The following is a 6,643-nucleotide window of genomic DNA, read 5'->3' as shown; positions in this document are numbered from 1 at the left end:
AAGTAACAATGTAATTATTGATATAACAAATTATGTGTTCTTCTACTTGGCCTAAGTAGTGCATTGCTAATATGTGAATTTCAACTAGTAAGAAATTAATTATAGATGTCTGTAATTGCATTTTAAACATGAGTGAATGACACCTAGTTGTGAAATTCTGCTAGTGAAAGTACATTTACATACATTGAAATCACATTTTTGATATCAAGAATGGATAATTCCGCGTGTTATGATGTCATTTTATATCAAGAATGAACGGTTTTAATTGTGCGAACGCAATAACTGATATCAAATTTGCAGTTGTGATTTCATTGCTGATATAAAACAAATTGCATTTTAACCATTCACAATTGAATTATAGTTATCAATAATTTATATCCTGCACATGATTAAATGTCGAAAGGGTTTGGGATGCCGAGAAGGATATAGCTGCAAGCATTGCTCAAAAAAGGGGCGGAAGCTCCAAACCGCCATTAAAGACATAGGGAGCCCCTTTCCTTAACCTTAAGTGGACGTGACGCCCCCTTTTGGAGTAACCACGCCCTCTTTTGGGGATTCCTCCCCTATTTGGAGGTCTGGCCTGCAGCTACAGCGGATGCTTCCTCTAGCATTCTTGAGAAGGCGTGGTCTTTTTCTTTGAGAGGTGAGGTGCTTGTTATTATGCAGAAGCATGGGTCGAAAATGTTCACTGAATGCAGACAGGGTTTCGTCTTCATGCGATTCAGCATTAGGACAATCAATGCCACATGAAACAATTGATAAGAGCGACACACACACATATATATTATTAAAATATTTATTAAGATTAATCTCTAGCTCTGTATGTCAAATGTTTTCTCACAGTTATCTTTCTTGTTTTATTCATTTATATGTGGTAACATGCGGTGCAGCTGATCAGATGGACACTGGTGGTCCACACTGCACTGGCTGGCATTCGCAGTTAGGGTAACCATACGTCACTTTAAAAGTCCCTATTTTACAAGTCATGTGCCGCGTCATGGTGGACTTACAGTCGGGACACCTTTTGTCCTAATACTGTAATTAGTCTAAGGCAGCTATAGTTTGATTGCTTCACATAAGTGTTTTAAATTGACATCAGTGTTTCGTGCATTTTTGAAATGAGAAATCATCAAAGAGTATTCAAAGCAGGGGTGTAGATTCCAGGGGGGATGGGACCCATGTTCAAGCCAAATCTAAGCCCTTGATTGAAAGAATCGGTTTATTTTCATTTTTACATATTGCAGTGAAATGAACAAAGCAAGCTGCGGTTCAGGAAATATACAGACTTAACGTAGGGTGCATTCATGCCAGTGAATTATAAGAGCTACAACAGTAAATAACAAATGATCAATAATAATAACAAATAAATTGGAAGATATTATTGCATTTAATATTTAATATAAGACAGTAAGTATTTACATGTTAGCGAAGAGTACTAATTTCAAGCTGAGATCATTCCCACATTCATGCTTTTGAATGGGAATATGGGTGGCCTTTACCTACTGGGCCGTGGGCCTATACGCGGCTGTTTTGTGTGCCTTTTATTATCGGAAACATGTGAAGGCTATGTGTAAGTGCTGATTTTAAATTAACTGGTCGAGATTTTGAGAGACGAGCATTCATGAACTTCTTTTAGCATAATTTCCATGATGAGCAAGTCCCTCACACCTAAGCTCCCAGAGCGGGGTAAAGTTTGTTTTAGGTTCGATATTTTTGGGATATTCGGTTTCTCGTGCCCGCGCTCTCTGACGGTGGCAAGTTTGCAAAGATTTCGCACACTTGGCTTGAATTTATGGTATATAAATATAAACGGTATATAACTATCATATACAGACATAAAACACTGCACTCACAACTGTCTGTTGGTGTTGCTGCAGAATTATGACTGAAAATGCTGCTTCGTGCGTTCGTTGCTTGCTTAAGGGACCGTCTGAAAATTCCACTCACTATTAAACGCAGGCGGTGTCCAGTCACTCATTCAGTTGACGTGCAAGTTAAACATAAAACATTAAAAGTACACTTTTACATTCCAAATGTTGAAGTAGGTTGCCAGTTAATAGGCTGAGCTACTACATTAAGATTTTTACAGTAAGTCTAATAATATGAATACAGTATTAGACTATTTAAAACAAACAAATAAATAATAATTCGTCAAAATGTTATTTCACATTCAAAAGGTTGTAGTAAGTTCCCAGTAGATAGACTGATTTACGACAGGTGACATTACAGTAAATTTAATAATATGAGTACAGTATTAGATTATTCTAGGATAAACTTCAATTCCTGAAAATGTTATTTTCACATTCCAAAGGTTATAGTAACTTCCCAGTGAATAGACTGACTAACTGTAAAAATCTCACCTGTAGTAAATCAGTCTATCTACTGGGAACTACCTGTGAATTTTCTGTTTTGTTTTATTTTTTAAATAACAATGTTTTTTATGATAGAACATACAAGTCAATGGTCAAATAAATGACTGCTCTAACGCCAGTGACGTTTAAATTGTGGGTGGAGTTTTCAGACGGTCCCTTACGCACCATTGGCGAATATCCAACGAATATCGCACCTAAAATTAACTTTACACCGCAGTTAAACGTAAGCCTATGTCTTTACAATGTAGGCATATGCTTCAATAGTGTTTTGAATGTATGGTTTTCATGATCTCATTTAAAACCATGCCTTTTCAAACCGGAACAACGTCAAAGACTTCAGGTTTATGTTTAGGTCTGTCTGATAAATCTGACTATTTGATGAGAGACATAGCTCAGCTGCAATAAATGTTCTTCAATACATTACATCACATGCACATAACTGAATATCTGTATATAAAATATTCAAACAACATTATTGCTCTATTGTATACTTCTCTTTTTATATCCTATTTTTAAGACACAGACGTGACTAACAGAAATGGAATAATGTATCCCGCAAAATCAAAACTAACAGTCAGTATCTGGTGTGGCCACCAGCTGCATTAAGTACTGCAGTGCATCTCCTCCTCATGGACTGCACCAGATTTGCCAGTTCTCGCTGTGAGATGTTACGCCACTCTTCCACCAAGGCACTTGCAAGTTCCCGGACATTTCTGGGGGGGGAATGGCCCTAGCCCTCACCCTCCGATCCAACAGGTCCCAGACGTGCTCAATGGGACTGAGATATGGGCTCTTCGCTGGCCATGGTAGAACACTGACATTCCTGTCTTGCAGGAAATCACGCACAGAACGAGCAGTATGGCTGGTGGCATTGTCATGCTGGAGGATCATGTCAGAATGAGCCTACGGGAAGGTTACCACATGAGGGAGGAGGATGTCTTCCCTGTAACGCACAGCGATGAGATTGCCTGCAGTGACAACAAGCGCAGTCTGATGATGCTGTGACACACCACCCCAGACCATGACAGACCCTCCACCTCCAATCCCGCTCCAGTGTACAGGCCTCGGTGTAACGCTCATTCCTTCGATGATAAACGCGAGTCCGACCATCACCCCTGGTGAGACAAAACCGCGACTCGTCATTGAAGAGCACTTTTTGCCAGTCCTGTCTGGTCCAGCGAAGGTGGGTTTGTGCCCATAGGCGATGTTGTTGCCAGTGATGTCTGGTAAGGACCTGCCTTACAACAGGCCTACAAGCCCTCAGTCCAGCCTCTCTCAGCCTATTGTGGACAGTCTGAGCACTGATGGAGGGATTGTGCGTTTCTGGTGTAAGTCGGGCTGATGTTGTTGCTATCCTGTACCTGTCCCGCAGGTGTGATATTCGGATGTACTGATCCTGTGCAGGTGTTGTTAGTGGTCTGCCACTGCGAGGACGATCAGCTGTCCTTGCTGTCTCCCTGTAGCGCTGTCTTAGGCATCTCCCAGTACGGACATTGCAATTTATTGCCCTGGCCACATCTGCAGTTCTCATGCCTCCATGCAGCATGCCTAAGGCACGTTCACGCAGATGAGCAGGGACCCTTTTTCAGAGTCAGTAGAAAGGTCTCTTTAGTGTCCTAAATTTTTATAACTGTGACCTTAATTGCCTACCATCTGTAAGCTGTTAGTGTCTTAATGACCGTTCCACAGGTGCATGTTCATTAATTGTTTATGGTTCATTGAACAAGCATAGAAAACATCGTTTAAACCCTTTACAATAAAGATCTGTAAAGTTATTTGGATTTTTACAAAATTATCTTTAAAATACAGTGTCCTGAGAAAGGGACGTTTCTTTTTTTGCTGAGTTTATATATATATATATATATATATATATATATATACAGGGTTGGGGAGTAATGGAATGCATGTAATGGGAATACGTATTTAAAATACAAAATATAAGTAACTGTATTCCACTACAGTTACAATTTAAATCATTGGTAATTAGAATACAGTTACATTCAAAAAGTATTTTGATTACTGAAGAGATTACTTTGCATTTTATTGTCATTTGTTTCATTTAATATTTCGTCCTTTCAGATGGAAAACATTTATATATATATAAATGATGCGATCCAAAGTGCATTTGAACTGCGGTGAAACACTTTCTTATGATGTGTTACATTCATACGAGCAGACAGAGAAGTAAGTTTGAAGTAAGTTTGGAGCAGAAGAAATAGAAATAAACCTTGTGTAAATTATCAGCTTTACGCTAAGCTAAAATGCTATTTCTAGCCATTTTACTTGCACGTTACCAGGCACGATCATATTTTATTTATCAAGAAAATTCACGTTGGATCATAATTTCTTTTTTTCTAGTAAGATCTTTGATATTAGGGCAAAAATCATATTCTTGATGATAATTTATGCATTGTTTTCCTGTAAAAATATCTAAAAATCCTTAAAACAAGATTTTAGAAACAACACTGCATAAGATATTTAGGTTTTTCAGATAATGTATTTTTAACATGTGTATTTTTTTCTTACTGTACTGGCAGAGTTTTTATAGTCAAAACAAGTGAAAAAAATCTACCAGTGCTGAAGAAGTAATCCAAAGTATTTAGAATACGTTACTGACCTTGAGTAATCTAATGAAATATGTTACAAATTACATTTTACAGCATGTATTCTGTAATCTGTAGTGGAATACATTTCAAAAGTAACCCTCCCAACCCAGTATATATATATACAAAAGGCTTTTGTAATTAAATGTGTACATGTCATTTATTTCTTGCATTCATATTTAAATTATATAAATGAATTTCAACTCCCTATTTGCTGAATTATACTATTAATTATAATAATAACTATAAAACCAGCGATGATAATAATGGTAATAAAAAATGAGGAAATCTGAGTAACTTATAATTATGAATTTTATTGAATTCATCCATCTGCTCAACAGCAAGGTTTGGTAGCAAAGCTCAGAAAACAATTCACAAAATCAACAATATTAGCTACTGTAAATTATATTTGTTGTTTTGACAGTATTATTACTGTATTTCCAACTGCAACTTACTGTAGAAACTGTTTACAGTATGTTACTGTCAAACTAAAGTGTATGAGTGGGAAAATAATTACAGTAATTTACTGTTAAATTGCATGAGAACTGGCCCAATCTCAAACCTGCACATACACAATTTAGAGGGGAAATTTGTGGTATTATTCAGTGATCTATTATCAAAAAGATGAAACCCAGGAGATGTCTTCTCTGCATTGGATTTACTCATACAATCGCATAAAAAGTAGAACTGGGAATGCACCTGGCAACCTGTGAACGTTGAGCCTGCACTCGACTCCTCGTCACTTCAGCCTTGAGAGGAGCAGAAGCAAAGTGACCTCTTTTTGACTGAATCAGGTGAGCACCAAAAATCACACTAAACATCTTTTAGCAGTTTATAATTTTTTCAAACACTCATCATTTCACAATGAGGATCTGCATGTAATGATAAAGTTTACGTTCTCAAACAGATACTAGCATTAGTTACAACAGCCATTCTGTTTAGTATTGAAGTAAGCACTTACAAGTGTTGAAATACTAAGTAACCAAATTACCTTGTCTGTGAACAAATGTTGCTTTTGCACCTGTCAAACGTGTGCAACTCATTGGATGCCCCGTTTTTTTATTTTTTTGGATGTGCTGCAGAGTTATACCGGCCACTTTATTTGACCTTTCCATCTAAAATAAAGTTATGTTATGTACAAATATAACATGTGTCAATGTTTTGCTCAGAATTTTATTCAATATGCAAGTAACTTTTAACTTTAGTAAGTAAGTCTTTTCTAAATGATGCTCAACCTTGGTTGTTGAGAGTGTGTTCTCTCCCTTAAAAACAAGACTAAAGTTTCATGATGTTAATTTATTTTTGTATTTTTTTTTTCTAGGTCTGGACAGTCAAAGAATGCGATAGTGTTCTTTCAGTCATTTGGACATCTGGTGAAATTAATATTGAAGTATTTGAATGGACTTTTATGTGTGTAGTCATAATTTAACTTTATGATAACATTTATGTGATTTTTGAGTTGTCGTGTAACGTGCTCAATTTTGAAAAATATACAGTATTTATAGAATGACGGGGTTTTGTCTGCTGAATGAATAAAGTTTAAACAGTAACACAGCCCATTTAAGAGACTTGTTTTCATTCCCATCAAAAATCAAATATGGCACTGCCGTGAATACTCTCCATTAGTAGTTTATTCATCCTTATTGTAATATTTTGTAGGAAGGCAGA

This window comes from Myxocyprinus asiaticus, chromosome 12 (assembly GCF_019703515.2).
Source record: "Myxocyprinus asiaticus isolate MX2 ecotype Aquarium Trade chromosome 12, UBuf_Myxa_2, whole genome shotgun sequence".
In the NCBI taxonomy this organism is placed as follows: Eukaryota; Metazoa; Chordata; class Actinopteri; order Cypriniformes; family Catostomidae; genus Myxocyprinus; species Myxocyprinus asiaticus.
Note: the sequence above shows the minus strand (reverse complement) of the source record.